Source organism: Carettochelys insculpta, chromosome 14 (genome assembly GCF_033958435.1).
Source record: "Carettochelys insculpta isolate YL-2023 chromosome 14, ASM3395843v1, whole genome shotgun sequence".
Taxonomy (NCBI): domain Eukaryota; kingdom Metazoa; phylum Chordata; order Testudines; family Carettochelyidae; genus Carettochelys; species Carettochelys insculpta.
In genome coordinates this window covers 24,627,941-24,648,581 of record NC_134150.1, presented here as the reverse complement: position 1 = coordinate 24,648,581, position 20,641 = coordinate 24,627,941, and the positions used below count along the sequence as shown (strand labels likewise).

Genomic DNA, 20,641 nt, shown 5'->3' with positions numbered 1-20,641 from the left:
ACAGATGATATTCTAAATATTTAGGGGAAATTGTTTTTTTGCTTTGAAATTTACTAACAATCCAAGCAAATACGACCATGAAGTATGGAACTCTTTTGAGGTAAAATAGCTAGTTATCGGTTAGTAACATTCTCAGAGCTCCTGTTGAGACAAGCTGAAATTGAAGATCTAATCTCAGACATTTGTGGATCAGACATCTAAGATACTTGACGCCAGATGTTTGAGAGGTTAGTCTTCCTTTTGCAGCCTCACTAAATGGCTGTGCTGCATTTTCAAGGAGCCTAAGGAACTGCACGTAGTGTGCTTGGTGTTTCCAGCTGCTACTATCTGACTGCTGTGGTTGGCAACCGTAAACCTGTGTGGCCATTTTGAAACCATAAGAGATTAAAGACAAGAAGAGGAAGTCCAGCAGCTTGAAGATGCTATCATCAAGTCACAGCTGGCCTTGAAACAGGAAACAAGTGTGAACATGGCATAGCCAGCAAGCATGAGCCAGCCATGGAAGAAAGGCAGGCGCAAAATGCAGAGCCTGCTAGAAACACTATAGATGATGTATATGTATACAATATCCACTTGTGGCAGGCCCCCGCCCCCGCGTTATTTTGTTATAAACTGCAGCCCAGAACCTTGGATGGTATACATTGTATAGCTCCATTGACTTTCACCAAATGTGTAAGTCTTTGGACACCCCATGAACACGGTATTCTTTGGTTTGAGCATTGGCCTGCTAAACCCAGGGTTGTGAGTTCAATCCTTGAGGAGGCCATTTAGGGATTGGAGCAAATAGATGTCAGGGATGGAGCTTGATTCTGCCAAGAGGGTAGGGGACTGGACTAGATGATCTCCCAAGGTCCCTTCCAGTTCTAGGAGATGTGTATCTCCACTTACAAAAATTAAATATGGGTGCTTAGGTGCTAATACAGAGCTTGAGCAGTGCACACTTATCAAACAGAGCTCTCCTTTCCCCTGTGTGACTGAAGTCAAGGGCAGATTTGTAACTATCAGCAATGGGAGCAGGTCAGGCTGTCTTTTCAGCAGTCTAGCTCCACAATTCAAACCCCATGGAAGATTGAAGGTTGGATTCTGCTGCTACGCCAGTCGAGTGGAACTTTGCACTGACTTCACTGGGGAGGGTCAGGCCTCTTTAACTGTATCAGGTGAAAGTCAAACCAAGCTGAGAGAAGATGGCTTCTCACCAGTCACACACAGGATTGTGATGGAGAGACAATGTCATCCACACCTCAGGAGTTTGAAAGCAATGGGAAGGGTACTTTAGCGAGCTGTGAATTTAGGCGAAGTGTAGGAGAATGTAACTGCTGACAGGCAGAGTCAAACATTTGGCATCTGGAGCTCAGTGCGTGAGCCTCGACACTACAGTTTGAGCTAAACGCCTGCTGGCTCTCAGCTAAGCCTGCAGAGGAGACTCATTCTCTCTCTCTGTGTAAGTAGTCTCAGTGCCACTACCTGGGGACGATGAACCACACACCTATGCACATGGGTTACTACAGCACAGGTGAGGAATAAAGGGCACTACTCCTGAGAGCCGTCCCAGCGGCAGTGCAACAAATGTGCTTTATGGCAATAAAATCAGAGTCCTGCACAGCTGCTTCATTCTCTTCAGCAAGCTTTGTGAGACAGCGGTGTGTGGGTTGCCCTGGATTTCCATGGCCATATCCTCAGGTCTGGAATGGCTGCAGTGTGCTGCACAGCTGTGAGCTGTGAGCTGGCCTCCTGAGCAAAGAGAGGATTAACATAATGCAAAGAGAACGTTGCAGCTCTGCAGAGCTGATGTACCCACCCCAACAACACAGTTCTCTGCTTGTACAGAAAACCTGGCTTGGCCAGGAGAGCCAGATGAGCCTAGCATGGGAAGAACAGGCTGTACAGCAAAAAGAAAAGCATTAAGCTCTGATTTGCATTCGGTGCCATTTTACTATGTGCAACGATCTGGCCTACAGTTTATTAAACAATTTAAACTGCCATCTTAACTTTACCTTACGTTGTTTTTTAATGCAGCTGCTTTAGCCCTACCTGTAGTGTGTTGCACGTATGGCTCGCATCTGGCTGGATGAAGGTATGAAAAGCTCCTGGAATACAAAGGCACTCTGTAAGAAATCTGACATTCATGACATTGTATTGATTTCGCAGAGCTCAGCTCCAGCTATTGAGTGTCAATGACCAGAAATCAATGTGAGTACATTCAACCTGAGCACTAACATTCAATATCTCCCCCAGTGATGTAATGATGCTAATCCTTTAATTACTGGCAGTGGGAGAGTTTGGGAAAAACCTGTCTGGCAAACAGGCTCACCTTATGAAACCTAAAGTTTGCAAGCCAAAGGAAAGCTTAGTTATCTAAGTGGAAAAATTAAGAAAGTGGGAGGTGGGACTAAGGACACCAACAGGAAAGAGAAATTAAAGAAGGGAGCAAATGAAAGAGAAGAAAATCCAGGATTCCCACTAGCACTATGGAGTCATGATTTTTTTAATGTTTTTACTGATTTTTCTCAGTTCATCTAACACTTTTCACAATCCATTTCACAATTATCACTACAATCTCTCCAGACTCACTTATTATTATGATAATGTGCTCACTGTGGAGACAATTTAAAGGCAGATGGATTGGGGGCCTTGCCTGGAGGTCCCATGGTCAAGAACGGGAAGATTCCAAAAGATGCTTGCCCTAATCAATTGACAACACGAGCACTCTGCCATTAACTAATAATAGAGCTCACCCAAAAGCAGAATTAGGTTTAACAAGAAAACTAGGTAGAAATTCAAAGGGAGTAAATAGCAATGGACATAACATACTTAACTGTGGACCAGGTTTTGGTTTGACAATCTGCCCTGAGTAAGGGATAATGTGTAGCTTTGCTGCCCCAGAAACAAACCACGATGGGAACTCTGTCTCTGAGAATTGTAATTCATTTCCTGTTCCCTCCCATTTTGGAGGGTGGGCTGGGAAGTGAGGAGTGCTCTCATACTGGTCTACCCACACAATGGATTACTTCCCTCTGCGCACCAGCTCAACTGTTAAGATCGGTCCATTGGGTGGGGGCAGATTTCTGCTCACTCTCATGCTTGTGAGAGGGAGAAACAGCCCTGAAAAGACTGGTGTTAACAGCTGTGCTCTGAGTCCTAGGACAAGGAGCTGAAACAGGGAAATAAGGTGGTGCCTGGCATTCACAAGTAACGCCAATGATGATCCTGTCTTAAGAAATAGACCCCAAAGTCTCTTATTCAGCCCTAACTCAGAGAAACTCACATTGAAATAACTTGGAGTTTGCCTGTGTTAAAACAGTGTGAGGACCTCATATTTGTCCCTATAAGACATGAATCATCATGGAAAGAATCAGACTTGGTGATCTTCCACCAGCTTAGTTTCAGGCATTTGGCAGGGTGCTTTGCCTGGGTTGGCACTTTCTGATTTGTAAGACATTTGATCATAGTTTTTAACACCAGTGAGGTTTAGGTCCATGTGCTTTTCACAATGGAGCCAGATGTGGTTGGGAGGAAAATATTGTATCGAATGGAAAAGAGCTGCTTCGGCCTGCATGTAGAATAAACACAGGGCTAGGGTGCTGGGAGTAACATACTCTGAACGCATCTAACAAACCAGGGCCTCAGAAAACTTAGCAAAGCACAAAACAGTCAAAGGTCTGCAAACCTCTGAAAGATGACTAAAAATCACCTGAATAAAATAAAATATAATGCAGCAAACCAAACACTGAATAAACTGTGCATTATCAAGCTTTGTTCCTTGTGACAGTTCTCACTCCTTACGTTAAATAACCTCCTGATTAAGTGTGTCATTCTTTTAGCATTGGTTAGATAAACCCATCTGAAAACTCAGTCATGGTTTCAGGTAGAAGAAAGTTCTGTCTTAGTTTTAATTGCCTGGAGTGTGGTATGGGCCCATACAAACCTATAAATGTATCTGAGAGATTAGCAGAGGATTATGTCATTCAAATTGAGAGACCTATGGAGCAACAGAAGGATGTGTGATAAAGGTTCAGGACGAAGATAAAGCAAATGTTAGGAACATTTATATAAAACAAATGAGGCACTACTTCAAAGTCACATACACACACATCATTGTGAAATGTGCTGGCTAAATCTCCATTCTGTGGTAAGTAATTTAGCCTGATAAATAGACTTTTTGGGCACTTTGCAAAAAAGAAAGGAAACAGACAGACTGACAGAAGTTTCAGCAATAGCAGAAACTTAGAACTGTAGCCTTTAGGGCTAGCACGCTCAACTGTTTGCTGTGCTGTAGCCATCTTGGTTCCAGGCTCTGAGAAAGACGAAGTAGGAGAGGTAATATTTTTTACTGGACCAACTTCAAGCTCCAGGATCTCTCCCAGACCTGAAGAATACCTCTGTTGATAGAACTGCATCCACCTTGTCTTTGACATGCTCAGAGCAAAGTTGCATGCAATCCTTCACCACAAATCACTCCATCCAATGAATATTAAAATAACCTTTAAACACCTTCTAAATGACTGGTATCTTCACTCTCCCAAATGCAGCTTATAGGATCAACTTTTCTATGCCAATGACCTCAGTGGAGCCACCCCAGGAATAAATTTGTTCCACTGACCTTTGCTTCTTTTTAAATTTGGAGTAAATATGAAGAAGGTGGACAGAGCCAGACAGTGCAGGCACGTGCTGGCTAAACTTCCCTACAGAGGTCTGCTGATACAACATAATCCTGACCTACAAAACCTCTGCTAGTCTTAAAGAGAAACTGATTCTCCTGCGCTTTCATACCAATTGTATTATATCAACAGCTGTCTTCTTGCAATTAGAGCAGGTCCAAACATATTCCATGCGTGACCTAAGTAGATCTTAACCCTGCCAAGTGGCTAGAAATAAAACAAACAAACAAACAAGCTAATGAATGGGGGAGGAACAACTAAGATTGAAGCTAGATTGCATTAGGAGTCCAATTTGCAGTCTTCACCAAACTTCTCCAAAGCAAACAAACCCAGCAGAAATGTTAATGCTCTCCCAGTGTAAACACTCTCTGGAATATTTCGGGCACATCATGCAAGGAGTTCCAGGTGGGGGGACATCATGTTTTTCATTACAATTCATTGAGATTAAAAAACAAGGTACAAACATACTAGCAGTTTGGTGGTTACTAGTGAATGCATAGTTGGTTTTCTGATGCACAAAGTAGTTAGCATTCTAAAAAGATCCCGTCTCCCAGACTGCCTTTGCTACTTGAGTAGTACAATAAATTTCAACTCCCTGTGAGTTTTAATACTGAAATGACCCCATGTGCTGGTAAGCGAGAGGTTTGTGTGGATATACTCTGACTAATTGCTGCGTGTGGTGTGCGTGGTCACATAACAGGAATGAATCCAAAGTAATTAATTCTGGGAACATTGCCTCTGTTTACAAGTGGAGGAAGACCTGGCTCAAGCAGCCATCCAAAGGAACAAGAGAAATCAGTTGCTTTTAACTAAACTGCAATAGAAGACTGGGGGCTGGTTAAATTGGTGGATAAAACAGCCATTTAGCTATCGGAGGTAGTGCATGGTGCTGCTTTCAGTGCACTTGTGCTGCTAGCGAGGAGGTGATTAATTTGCTATATAAATAAAAGGGTTAGCACACATTGTAATCATTAGGTTTATTTGGATTCTTAATGTCAACAATTAAGGACTTAACTTGTTTACTGTGTAACTATGTTGGCAAAACTGTAGATTGGTTTGTGTGGAGATGTTTATAATGAGATTCAGCAGCAAGGGAGCAATAGAAAAACCATAGAAATGGAACAGATTGCAGGCATAGAAGCTCAGTATTGTCCTAATAATTATGCTGGCAGCTGTATTTGCGTGAAACCATGCTTTTTCTGTGGTACTCAATTAAGGTTATTCAGCTGCTTTGATGCATTTAGGAAAAAACCCAATGGCATCCAAATAAGTCTGATAACAAAACTGCAGTGTGATGTTTCCCATTTCCAGCAAAGGGTAACAGAACAGATGTTCCTTATGTTGCCATGTTTCATCAGCCCAGGGGGCAGCGGAGGAAGTTTGCAATTCATAGTGACTGTGCCATTAAACTAATGTAGTACAGAATGTCTGCAGCAGAACCATACAGATCTGAACAATCTGTTTAGCCTCTGAGTTACAAAAAAAAAAAAAAAAAGAAAAAGATGTGTGAACTTTTAAGTTAAATCTGACCTTTTTAGGTTAAAAAAAAATTCAGAAACCAAACCAAGATACCATGGCCTGTCTTCCAAAGAGCATATACTGATGCATTTTCTGACTTGGCTATCAATGGAATCCATCCAGTTCCAGTTTCTTCTTCTCTGCTACAGATGTGAAACATCCACAGATAAATTATTTGGTGTTCCTAGCTGTAGCTGCTTTAGTTATTGGAGTATGCCATTGCCATACTACTAGATAGGTAAGCACAAACACTCCAGTAATGGGGGCTACACCAGTAACTACTGTAATTGGCTAACTAGATTGCAAATTAACTAGAAGCCACCTCAAGCCATACAATTAACTCACTTTCTCGTGGTTGTTTTGTGGCAGGTCTCTGGGTCACGGTGTGAACTCCAGTTGCTATTTCGTTGTTGGAGTGTGTAATGTAGGTTTTCAGCTCTGCAAAGTAGACACAAGATGGCAGCGTTTTCAGAATATTGCCACACCGTTCCACTCTTCCTTCCTCAGCAACTCCTATCCAGCATGGGCTACTGGCTGGCCAACTTGCCTATCAGCAGTGGATCCCCTGTGGCTTCTTGCTTGCTGCAAGGCCCAGGCTTTCTCTACCACTGAAAGGCTTGAGAAAATCCTTATGCGGGCCCATGTAACCCCACAGAGCCTGAGCTGCTGGAATGCACGTGTCGGTAGTGGGACATGGTTCTGGCTAGTAGCTGGCTGCATTCACAAATTATACACCACTAACCCACAAAGGATCAGCAGCAGGTCAAGCAGATAGGAGTCCCACACAGCACCTGAAAGAGTTTTGCTGTGTGGTTAAACAGACACATGCCTAGGGACACAATAATTCTAGGACAGGGGAGGAGGCGAGACTGTCTTTCCAGAGTTGTTACAACGTTATGACACCTTCTTTGTAGACATCCATGTTTGTCAGGAACGGTTGTGAAATGTTACAAAATCTGAATGAAGCGAAACCCCAGAGCTTCATGGACCCAATGAAAACCTGTACAAAGGTTGCCTTAACCAGAAGAGAGTCCCAGAACTAATCCTTGTGCTAGTGTGACTGTGTTGCTCTATATAGGTTAGAGAGCTATACAGCTCCCTGAGGCGACTGCTGCTTGAACAGGGGCCTCACCCGCAATTTGAATTGCAAACATGAATCCCATGAAGTAACATGGAGTAGTTTAGCTTGATACTTTAGGTATCTATACCCAGTAATTCAAATAAGGGAAACCTCAGCACGCTCTGTATTTATGAGCGAGTACAACCCCCTTCCTTCAGCAAAGCCTCTCCATGCAGCAGAATGCTCTGTTGTAGGGGAAGTGAAATCTGTCATCAGCCCAGTTCTCCTCTTAATGGGGCCAAATTTCTCTGGCCCATGTAGAGGCCACAGTAGGTCAAGCGAGCAACAGAACAGATTTGGTTCCTGCTCTTTGCATTGGCCAGAATATAGTCAAGCCCCCTCCCACTAATACAGCAGCCTCTGCTACATGCACCCAGTGATGGACTGGCCCAGTGTTTCTTCAACTTTTGGAGACCATGGAACACTAAACAGTAATATTTTTTATGCAGAACACCTATGAAAATTTTCTTAAAAAAACTGTCAGACCAAACCAAAAACAAACAAACCAACAAAACAAACAAACAAAAAAAAACCCCAAACAGTAACACACACAGCAAAAACAAAATGAAATAATTTAATCAGGTATCATAGCAACAAAGTAGTGACATTGAATCAACTTTTAATAACAGAAATATAGACCAGCAGTGTATGATACCAAAACAGTGTCAGATGCTTGCAGCACACCTGGGGGTTGTTCATGGAACACCACTATTCCGTGGGACATAATTTAGGAAACTCTGAACTGGACTGACCCAACCTAGAGCCACACGCAGGCTGTGCTTACAGACCACCATTTGGCCTAGTAGATTTTAAATTCCTATTTGCAACAATGGAAGAGATGTCTTTGGGGTTTATTCTCTGCTCCATGCCTGGGCAGGTGTCCTCTGAAAATCTTCTGAAGTTATTCAGGTGGAAAAAGGGGAGATTCATACAACATGGCGATCATCGTTACATGCAAAATACTCTTCTCAGCGCCACTAGGCTGACTTGAGCCCCTCCTATGCACATAGCTCTCATATTGGCACCTGGGGCTGAAAGGACACTCTTATCCACAATGTGCTCTATTGTACTAGTATGTGTGGGTGGAGCCTCAGCAACTCAGTGGTCAATACCTGTTTTAAAATGTTTGGCTAGAAGCAATAGGAATGCGTTAATGGTTCAAAATCCCCCCGGGACAGACTGGGAGCTGAGTCTGGGAAGACTGTTGGAAAACCACATAATATCAATGCAGTTGAGATCAGGGCCACCAGCAGAGAAGGAGACACACACAAACCAGAGGACGCCAAAGTAAAGTGTCCAAGGGATCCAATACTGACTTCTTCATTTCTGTGCCGTTCCTCTGGAACTCTGCATGTGCCTGCTGGGCTCTTAGTGTAACCTTTGAAACCAAGTCATAATTCCCAGACCTCAGCCTCAGTCCTGAGTGACTGGCACCTCCAGCAAATTGCTGAGCACCTTTCAGCTTGCACTGAAAGCTAAAAGGATCAGGCCCTTTGACAGAGCAGGAGTATTTTCACTGACCTTCCACACCCCCCCAAATCTCCAGCCCTGGTTAACTATGCCAAAGTAAATAAATAAATAGACTAACTAGCAGAAATGCCTTTACCGGACATTATTCTGGGCTGATTGGTTGTGAAACTTTACTCTAAACCCCAAAACCACAAAAACTGCCAGTTTTCCAAGCCCTGTGTTTTTCATAGCTCTCATAGCATTCTGAATAGTTTGCATTATTTCAGCCATAGAATAAATATACATTTAAACTGCTTAGATTACTGACACAGCAAAAATGGCACTTAACTCATTGCTGAGTTTCTTTTCTCTGTAAGGGGAAATAAGAATTAACCATTATTTATTAATCACTCATGACTGCTAGAAACCTGTTAGGGCTGATGGTGTCCCAAACGGCTGGAAACGCATTGGTATAAAAGCCTTTTTACAGTTGCGCTGTTAATGAAAACCACTTTAAAGTAGCCACTAATGTCGCTGTAACCCTTGTGCATGGAAAACTTATTTTAATAATACTTTGTGTTTACAGAGAACTTTTATCTGGAGGATCCCAAAGGGCACAACAAACATTCACAGTGTTCCACCATGCTGTAAGGTAAGCGTCATTGATTCTGTTTTATATGTATGGAAACTGAGGAATAAAGAGATGAAGTGACATGCACAGAGTCACATGGTGATTCAGTGTCTGAACATGGAACAGAACCCAGGAACCCTGACCTACCAGGCCCCTGTTCAAAAGATTATACCTGATTTTTCCTTAGCAGATAAGGGCCTGGTTTTAAAAACAAGACACCATAGTTAGTATGAATTTTGTGCACACCTCTGCTTATCTGCTTTTGTATGCTCATTGCCACAAGCGTGCATGCACGCAGGTAGCCGTGGAACCAAATGGTTCGCCCGTGTGCAAGCTCATTTTGCACGTGCCCCTTTGCAGGAAGCATACAAGCTTATGCAGGAGCAGAGGTACATGTGCAAAAGCATGCTGAACTTGCAGCCCTTTTTTGAATATCAGGCACAAAAATGGCACTTCCGAAGAGTTCTTTCACATGTACAGTTGTTTTCACTTTCAGGGTATGGCCCTGAAGAATTCCGTACATTTGACCAAGAACACTTGCAAAGGGCTACTCAAAGCAAGCTTATGACACACACAGTAATTTAAATATGCAGAAGTCAAGATCTTGAACTGGACAGCCTTGTATACTGCTTAAGGTAGAGAATTAAGACACTCAGCTGTAAAACAATGCTACCACACATGCTTAACTCGGTCTATCAAATTATGCTAAACCATTACTTCAAGGACACAAATTAATTCAGTATTACAGACATGGGCAAGGAAAACCATCCCATGTATGAGTTGTATGGGCAGATTGCCCAACGGTGCAATAGCTAGAATTAGTATCTCACTTTATAAGCTGAAGTTGCATTAGTGAGACACCCTCCCCCCACCATCTACATGAAGTAGGAGAACCCTGGTCCCCCCAAGACTCTGATTTATGAGTGGGAGTGATGGGGTCTCTACTGCCAGCCTGAAAATCATATATTAATTTTTTTTCTTTATCTGTTTTACTAAAAATATTTTAGATTAACAGTAAAGGCCATTTTAAAGTCTAATTTATTTTTCTGCATTATTTCTTGCTGCTAACTTTTTGCCTTTCTTTGATCCTGGGCAATGAAAATTAACTGATCATTTTCAGGATCCATTTCACTTTCAGCTTCCCATACAGTAAGGCATCTACTTAGCTAAGTATCCCTATTATGGGCATCAGTCCTATTGTAGTTAATGGGGCTTTAATCCTAACTTACAGTTAAGCATGTGCTTAAGTGTTGTCCTATACAGGGAAGAATTAAACTTGGTGTTAAGTGCTTTCCTGAAGTGGGACCAGGGGTTGTTTGGATTCAGAGTACTACAGGGGAATACTTACATTGAAAAATAATAATTGAAAATGTAGCAAAAAAAAAAAAAATCAGTGACCACAAATGTTTCCACTCTGATTTTGGAGATCACACAAAGTTGTTTATAATAAAAGTTATACTTTGAGTCTAGAACACACCAGGCCCCTTCAGAGGAACATTATCCATTTCTGAGGTTCTGTAGGACTAGAAGGAGCTACTGTGAGAATCAGAGCAAAGTCCCTGAGCCTGCAAGCTGTACCAGACAGGCAGATCTCAGTGTACAAGTGGCATCTTAGTAACATCGAGGGGGCTCTGCACAGGTGGAGGATTCCATCCACCTAGGCAGGACCAGGGCCTTAAATGAGGCTGTATTGGCTACAGCAGTGTTTCTCAACCTTTTTTTTTAATATACTCCTTTTTAAAAATAACCATGATATGTACCCTCAGACTTCTCTTGCGTACCTCTTAGGGTGTGCGTACCACTAGTTGAGAAACATGGTCCTAAGGTCTGAGGTCTTGAAGCAAGTGCTATTCAACCTTTCCAGATGACTGTACCCTTGTCAGATTAGTTTTGCATACCGCCAAGTTACACCTCACTCAAAAACTACTCACTTGCAAAAATATCACAGAAGACTGCTACTGAAAACTTACTGACCTTCTACCATCTTCTTAAAAGAAATGAATTGGAACAGACATATTGCACTGACATTTCAACGTAAGGCAAACAAAGCAATAGAAACAAGTAATTGCCTGCATGAACTTTGAGATTGTACTGACTTTATTAGTGTTATTTTATGTAATCTGTTGTAAAACTAGGCAAATATCTAGATGAGCTGATGTATCCCCCTGGAAGACCTTGGTGTACCGCCAAGGGTACACGTACCCCTGGTTGAGAAACACTGGGTTAGAAGACTTCCACTGAAAAGACAAATGCCTTCAGGATTGCATGAAATGTCTCTCGGTGAATTTATTTATTTCTTAGCACTGAGCTGAGAGACACTGGACAATTAGTTTTGTTCAGTGAGCGTCTTTTATAGTAGCAACAATAAAGAATAATGTGCAGTATTTCAGAAAAACTAAATATAACATTGCCTGTGGGAATGTCAGAGCATAAAGTACATAGGCTAACGAGAAAAATGTAAACTCTAAGGTGATTAATTCACAGCATTAAAGATACTCAATTAAGAGACAACACTATACGTGAGACTGAGAAAAAATTTAAAGCAGTAAGAAATACTTTTTAATGGTGAAAATTAGGTTTCATTTTCAAGCTGCTAAGTTCCTGCAGTGCTCTCTGATTTTACCAAAACGCTGCAGAGAGCTCAGCATCTCTGGAAAACAGAACATGCCATAAAACAGATTCTTATTGCATACGTGGCAAAGTAAATTTATTGCTGTACAGAGGTGCTGGATATACATTCCAGTAGTCTACTTTTCCTCAAATAGATCCAGTGCCAAGAGAGACATTCAATATGTCTCAACTTCTTGATTTCTGATGTTAGAAGATTGTCCAGTTACAATGCACACATAGACCCAATTTTTAAGATACTGGTCTCCATTTTAGCCATACAGTTGTTTGCATCCACTATTTAGGACACCTATAAAATGGAGGTCTGGCTAAAACTGGGCTATAAAGCTGAACCCAGGCACTAGCAAGGATGCCAATTAGTACTAGCTGTGGTGGGGTTTTGATATGCTTCTTTAGCATCTCTCTGCAAGAATTGGATGCAACCGCCAGCACACTGCCTAGGCCTCCCAATACCCTTTGGACAATAACTCTTGGTTGTAGGTAGGATCAGATGACCCAGAGGTGAAATGCTTTTCCATTCCACCTCTAATTTTTATTTCCTCTTCATAGCTTCCATCACCTCAGCAACTAGCCTAGCAACCAAGGAAGTAGGGACATGGCTCCCCCATCACTGCAGGTCTTACCAGTTTTCCTCCATCTCATCTGGATTCATGTCATCTGGATCTGGTATTGTCCCTTATGGCTTTACTAGAATTTCTTCATGTTGTCTTTTTGATGATTGTTCATGTTACATTTTAAGGGGAAATTCGCCACGTGCAATTCTCATCCAGGCTTATTATACATGACTTCAGAGGTGCTGGAGCAATGTGTACAGTGGGAGCATTAAGAAAAGTTAAACTGTACTGTAAACCCTTTACATCAGGAATCAGTAACTACCAGCATGGGTGCCAAGTTATTTTGAGATAACAGCAGTTATTTTGAGATAACTTCACTGTCATGTATACTATGCACATGCTATTTGAAATACATTTGTAACAGCAGCTGTGTTATTTTGAATGTCGTAAACCTCACTGCAAGAGGAATAACGCTTATTTTGAAATAAGCCATAGTGACATCCAATGGTGCTATTAATAAGCACGATGTGTCCAGACATGCTATTTCAAAATAGCTGGGTGCTACTTCAAAATGCGTTTGTGTGTATAGCTGTATTATTTCAAAATAAACTATTTCAAAACAGCTATTCCAGAACAGATTATTTTCAAGTAACGCTGCTATGTAGACATAGCCTTAGTGACTTTTGAAAGCCTTACTGACGCTCAGGCAGTACATATAAGTCAAAAGGTCAAATTTCGGTACTCTGGCTATGTCTAGATTTCAGGGATTCGTTGGCAGAAGTTTGTGTCAGAAGATACCTTGTGACAAAACTTCTGTGGACAGCTCACGTCCAGACCACAGGGCAGATGGAAATAGTGATCTGCTCTGTCAACAGAGAGCGGCCAGACTGCCCGGCTGTTCTATCAGCAAACCAGTCACCCAGAACCACAGCAGACAGAGTTGCGCAGCACCCTGGAGGCCTATTCTGTTGACAGAAGGCCCCACTGGAATGTCCAGCCTGGCGTTTTGTCGACAGATCTCTGTTGACAACAGCGGTGTTCTTCCTCGAGGCCAGCGGGGTACGGCTGTCGACAAAAGTGCTGCTTTCTATCAACAGTAAGTTGACGGAATGTGCTTGGCAATCTGGATACTCTGCAGGTTTTGTCAACAAAACCCTTGCATCTAGACACAGCCTCTGCCTCAGAAAGTTGCTGACCCCAGCTTTATGGGATGGATCTGGGATGCTTCAGCAAACCTAGTGCCCCAACTTCAGGGCCTCTGCATGACTTCAATAGACACGATCATGAAACAACTTTGAATTCGTGACTAAATCTGTCCACGACACTTTAACCTTGGAGTGCCCAGTGCACAGCTGCACATTCTGCATACCTCAAAAGAGCAGAGCTCTGCTTTGCAGATCTAAGAAGGTATTGCTCATGACAAATACAATTCTTAGCATCGAAGAGATCTTCTACGCTCATACAATGTCATAGTCCTCAATTCTTCTAAATTTGGTGGCATCATCACCATTTTGCAATCCCTTTTTCTGCTATTATTCATCATGTGTGTTATGGTCATGTCTAAGGGCCAACCAAGAGGTAGGCCCCTTTGTGCTGGGTGCTGTGCAAACACAGAGCAGTAGATGGTTCCTGCCCGGAATGCTCACAGTTTCAATAGACCCAGGGTAAAGGAAGGGGTAGAACACACAGACTGAGTGAACTATGGGATGGCTGTAAATGTCATGCATGTTGTACTATTTTTGAGGGGGGGAGGGGTTACTTAGGCAAGGTTCAGCTAATAGGAAAGAAAAGGGAAGGCAATGGGAGGAAGCAATTCCCTCCTCGCATTTCAATATCGGAAGGACGTTGGCAGAGGTTGGCTGCTGCACAGTGGGTATGCCAGTGCTTCCTTGTTTAAAGCCTCTCATGGCATGTTTCAACAGCAGACAAATATGTATTGCAACAGCAAGTATCTTATGGTTTATAGCCAGTGCAACTGTTACAATTACATTACAGCACTGGTATCCCTTTGTCCGCTTCTGTGGCTACATATTTCAGAAGCACCCAGCCATGTTTCATATAGTTATCTGACTTCTGACAGGTGATGCTGATTTTGCTTATTTGCAGCCTGATCCTGCAAATCTTCCATGCCTTGCTCCCCCTGTGGGAGTTCCCAGCATGGACAGCACAAAGAAATAGAGTTTCATTTTAACTGTCTGTTTCCTTATGATTATATATAGTCGTTGTGCACTAAGGAAGAGATTTCCAAGGGCACATATGGAGCTAGAGACATCCAGTTCTATGGCTGTCAGATTGAAACTCAGTGGGAGTTGGTTACCTATGTCCCCTTTGTGCCTTTGACAACCTCTTTATGGGTGTTTCACAGACAAGATCCTTGCCTAAATTGCTTACAAAGAAACCAGCTTACAGAAGGACAAGAGTGGCAGGGATGTAACAGCTTGTAACTGAACAACGGGTACTGTGGTTGGTTCACTGACAATCCTAAAAATTAAACAGGTTTTGAGATGAAATAATTATTTTTTTAAAGTAAAAACAACAAGAAACTAACCATCAGCAATTAAGTTGCAATGTCCTTAGAGTGACATAATATGCAGATGGTATTTTGTGGGAAGAGACTATGCTCAACAGTAACAGAGTCTAACACAATGGCCACACCTACATGGGCAGCTTCTGTTGACAGAACAGCTCTTTTGTTGACAAACCCGCTGAGTGGCTACAAAACTCAGCTGTTCAGCTGGCAGCATTATCCCTTTTACCCTGTCCCCAATCAGGAATAGCGCCTGTCAATAGTATTTTGTCAACAGAGTGCCCATGAAGACAGTTCTGCCGACAGAGAGGGCTTCCAGTTCCCCAGGCAGCCCTGTTTGCAGGGCTTCTGGTCAGCTGTTCTGTCAAGAGAGAGCCGGGCAGTCTGACTGCTCTGTGTCGACAGAGCAGATTGCTCATTCAATCCACTTTTATGTGTAGACATGATCTGTCAACAGAGGTACTGCTGAGGTACAGCGACTCCTGTCGACAGAGGCTGCCCATGTAGATGTAGCCTATGAGGAAAAGCCACGATCAGCGTGAAAAATGCAGGAACAAAAGCAAATACTGATTCAACTTAGTCCATACAGTACTGCATTTATGTACCCTCAGAGAATGTTATTAGCAGCCCTCATTTGCTCACACAGCTCCTGCGGTTGGTGGAAAAGTTTGTATATAGATCAAGACTATGATGTAGCTTTCTGTATGTCTTACAACTGAATAAACTGGGAGCCAAACCTGACCCTGAGTTTGGCCTTACCCGTGCATTGCTCTGGGACAAACCCTACTGGCTATACTTCTTTGCACAAGTGTAAATGAGGGTACTTTTGGCTTTACGTTATCCCTTCGGGCCAAATTAAAATCTGATGGAACTGGAGCAACTCCATCAATTTGGGGGGCGTTTCACCCAATTATGCCTGATCTGAATTAAGCCCCACATCTCTTCAAAATCCTATTGAAAAGGTTCACAAAAATCCTCATTTGCAATGCATGGTGTACTGCCAAAGACCAATTACGAAACTGGAAATATTGCTTTTTTTTTTTCCACCTCAAATGAAGCCTGAAGCAAAATGAGTTTCTTTGCCAGACACCTTCAAATCTCCAGGGATTAGCTTCCCAGACTGGCGTAACCAGATGCTTTAAACATAGTTTTGAGCTGGCATTAAAGGTGCGGTCTCTGGCTTTCAGTTTTGCACATTTAAAATCCTGCCCAATGCCTTCACAGGTTTTGAGGAGATTTGCTGCTGGCCATTGTTCTGCTGAAATGCAAAAACTCTCCAGTGCCTTATGAGCACTAGCCTTGTTTCCACTGTGCTGAACATACTTTACCAGAGCGGCAACCTGTCACATAAGAAGCCCTTCTAAGTTCAGGAACCTCTTGCCCTGTGGCTGATGGGAATGATGGCCTTTGCTGTGCACCTGAACAGAACCCCAGCAGAGACCCCTAAGAACAGCAGCAAACCCACACGGGCAGGAGACTCAGACTACATCACTGAGCGGAAGAGAGAGAACACTCAGGTTCAGATCCCAGTCGGTGCCATGTGTCCAGTGTGATTTTGGTAAAGGTGCCTCTCTGAAAGCAGAGGAGAGAAAGGGCAGAACAAAGAGATGGGATCTTAGGGAATCCTTCACTCACCTTTCCACCCCTGAAAAAATCAGAAAGCCTGAATATTGGAAGGGAAAAATTCACATTAGTCATTGAGATGCTTCAAGCTGCTGTTTAAAGTGCATTTTGCTCAGAAAGGATCAGAGGAATTGAGGGCACAGCTGTAGCAGATGGACTGAGCTTTAAAATGCCAACTTTGCCCACCGCACCAATAAACTACAAACAAACAGCAGAGTAATTTAAAGGCCTGTTCTCATTCATGCATATGAATTACTTAACACCCAGAGATGGCATTAGCCTTATAACAAGTTTCCTGCAAAAGACTTTTGTTTTGATAGACCCTCTAGATGAGGTGAAAAAGAGAAAAAATGAACAGAGCAACTTATAGCAAACTAAGGCCAAAGAGTTAATGGATTTGCATTCCTGAAAGATGTGGGGCTCCAACCCCCACCCCCACGAGCCTACTGGCAAAAGTGGGAACGTTGCCCAGCTCACTAATCACTTTGATCCTGCCTTAGTCCACAAAATAAACCACTCAGCCCTTCAAGAACAGTTTGTATTTGTCTTTCCCAAGATGGGAGTATCCCAGAGCCTTAGTCTACACTGAGGATGGAATCCTGGCCCCATAAAAACAATGGGAATTTTACCATTGACATCTATTAAGCCAGGATTTCACTCCAGGGGTTCAGCTCCATTGTAGCTACTATTGTTAACAACCACAAGTATAATGTTAGCAGACAACGGCTCCATCAGAACTAGGGTGCCATTGGGCTGGGGATGAAACAAACATGGATGAAGAGATCCCAGTAATCAAAGGCAAGAAGCTGTTACATTGATTGCAGTGGAGCAGGGAGGCCACATTCTCCTCCCTACCTGCCACGTTTCACTTCTAAGTGGGGAGGGGGATAGAAAGAGATTGAATTCAGTACTTTAAAATATCAGCATTCAGGGCTCTTATTTTCAGAAGAGCAGGAGGACAGGGCAGATTCAACTGCATGTGTAATTTATTCATGCGCAGCCAGATTCTAGAAGCACCACATGCCACTAAAGGTCCATTGAGTCAATGGCACAACTTCTGGAGTAGTTATTCAAAGCGTGTAAGGGTATGAAAGTGGTCACACACGGCACCCTGCAGTCATTGTGTGCCAGAGCAGTTTGTAAAAGCATCGTTAGAGTTCTCTGCAATGTGAAAAGTGTTGTTTTTACTCACTTCGTTATAGAAACCAAACATGAAAAATTTCCAAAGTGCATGTCTATATTACCAAGTTTCGTTGAGAAAAAACAGCCTTTTGGTGACAAAATAGTGAGAGCATATACACTATGATGAGACTTTTGTCAGGAAAAATGCCCAGTTTTGACAACAAAAAGCTTCCACTCCTCTGAGAGTAGAACTCACAAGGATTCCCAAGATGCGCAGTGACCAGCTCCACCTTCCCACAGTAGGGCACTCTTAGATACATACCAACATTGCACTGCTCACATTCTCAATGGTGGTGTCCCAGTGTGGACAGGATCTGTCAACAGAAGGAGCAAGCATGAGAATCTCTGTCCCTTTTTGTTTTGTCCACTTTTGGATGTCAACATAAGTTTTGTTGACTAAACTTGGTAGCGCAGACCCCAAATTGCATGTTTTAAAGGTTAAGCACATGTGAAAATCTAGGGTCCTAATGTTAGGCAGCCCTAACTATAGCACTTTCTAGACAAATAAGCTGAACATGATCAGCCAGAGTGAAATTCAACAAGGACAACAGGATCAGCTCTCTTACAAATGACTCAACATGAATTTAATAAGCACCACAAGTTACCAGCATCTTAGCTTTACATCTCCTTTGGAAAACAGCAACTCCAGTATCACAAGGGCCCTATAATTAGTCAGAGGGGTGATAGTTTCAGAGGGAAAGCGATAGTTTCAGCAAAAACAACAAGGAATCTTGTGGCACTGTAAAGACTATCAAATTTATTTGGGCCTAAGCTTTGTTGGGCTGGAGCCCACTTCATCAGATGCATGAAGTGGAAACTTGAGTGTGGCAGGAATATATACATAACTGAAAAGGGGAGAGGGTACTTACTAAACTACCAACACCACTTCCTTCACTACCTGAGTCACAGTGAGAGTTTTCCTGTTCAAGTGTTGATCCAGACCTCCTTATGTGAGGCAGTCTGGTAAGACCATACACTAAGATAAGACTGCAACTAAATCTTTGAAAAATTATCAAGAGATTTGGCCTATCTTCCTTTCTTGGAGGGAGAGACTTAAGGATGGTAGATATGGTCTTAAATTCTTAATAATATAATACAATATAATTTTACCCCACCATATTTGTAATATAAACACAAAGATTACAAATATAAGACTAATTGCCCTGCTATGTTGTGGCAAAATCCTTTGAGCATATAGAACCATCAGAAAATAATTACTTTAGGCTGCAACTTTAGTAAATTATTTTCTTTAAAACTGGAAACTTGCTGAAATTACTCCAATTATGAATTGCTTCCATTGGGAGCAATACATATGACTTGGCTTCCAATCCATATAGTTGAAAGGGGCATGGAGGGGAGGTTAACTAATGGTAAATTCTGAGATGTGCTCTTCCCTTTGCAGCCAGACAGCATTAGTTCTGAAAGCTCTCAATTAAAATCTGATTAGAATGCTTTGGTTTCATGCACTTGGAGAAAACAAGAGAAGCCAGTATTGGTGTATAGTTTTGGAAATGACAGACTTGGCAATTTTGAAAAATTGAGCCCACTTATTTAAAAATTTAAATATGTATTTGTGAGTCTAATTTTAGGCTCCAGAGTTTTGAAAATCTTGAATACCTTTTGAAAATCTGACAGCACAGAAATGAACAGCAAAACACTCATTGACATCAAAGGGCCAGGATTTTCCCCCTGAATCTTTATGGAAATTAATTTGAAAAGACCACATTACTCTAGAGTGACAAAGTCAGAAGTTACTTATGCAGGCCATCCCAAATGGGTGCTAATAAAACCATTATACAGCATATTTTACAGAGTAACTACAGGCATTTTGGAAGGGTTTGAGCTGGTTCTAAATATGTTATTGGCGCTTTTTATTTTCTTACTGTATTTATCGTATGTCCCACCAAACACCTTTGAAGGAACAGAATTACAGAAGTCAAAAGCATCAGAAGTGTTTTCTGATGGCAGCCTAGTTATCTGTCCATACGATGGTGGAATATGGAAGTCTGTGATGCAACCAGAGAAGTTGTCCACCTTACTGTTGCGCCATCCAACTTACCAGCAACTAAAGGGACTTCCTTTCAGTAAAGGACAGTGCTTCCCTGCTATTCTTTAAAGATCTTAATCTCTTTATCTGTGCTACTTCTACATCCTAAGCAACTAATTTTGCTTTTGCTTTGGGTAACAACCTCTATTTACTGCATTTCTCCATAAGAGTCATCCGAAAAAACATGCTTCATTGTAAAGCAGCCGGGCAATGCAAAGATAAACTTAGAATGATAAGGGTGTTGTTAAATATGGTTTATTTCCTCCTCCACACCACCATTCTCCTTTCCCTCACAGGTTTGTGAGTGACCCATATTAACCCATCCTGTGGAGGATAAGCAAAGCTGGATGGTGGAAATGACATTGAACCAGATCTTCAACCAATCCAGCCCTCTGCTTTGTGCAGCTGAGGGAAGTGGCAAAGATTAATCCATGCCCCCCTTCATTAACCCATCATAATCCTGGGCATCACTGGGGGTCATTTTGGCTCCTGATATAACCTAGAGCATTCACAGGGATGTTCTGAATTACACCTATTTGTAGTGAAACTCACAGGATGGTTCCACAGCTGTGGATTGTTGGAGCAGAGCAGCGCCCCCAACAATAGAGCCTGGGGACAGAATAACATTGGTTCCTCACAGCCAACGAATCTCCAGCTGATTGCTGAATCTCTTTATTAACCTGCTTTAAGCAGCCAAATTGCTA

At 42.3% G+C, this 20,641-nt stretch overlaps 1 long non-coding RNA gene across 1 annotated transcript in view; it reads right to left on the bottom strand.

The window, feature by feature from the left end:
* Positions 1-18,183, bottom strand: part of LOC142020767 (uncharacterized) — a 41,023-nt gene extending 22,840 nt beyond the window's left edge. The window contains exons 1-3 of the long non-coding RNA XR_012647495.1: positions 18,153-18,183; positions 6,522-6,614; positions 2,032-2,087 (exon numbers count right to left, since the gene is read on the bottom strand). This is a non-coding gene — a long non-coding RNA (uncharacterized LOC142020767). The remainder of the gene's footprint in view (positions 1-2,031; positions 2,088-6,521; positions 6,615-18,152) is intronic.
* Positions 18,184-20,641: the final 2,458 nt, after the last annotated feature.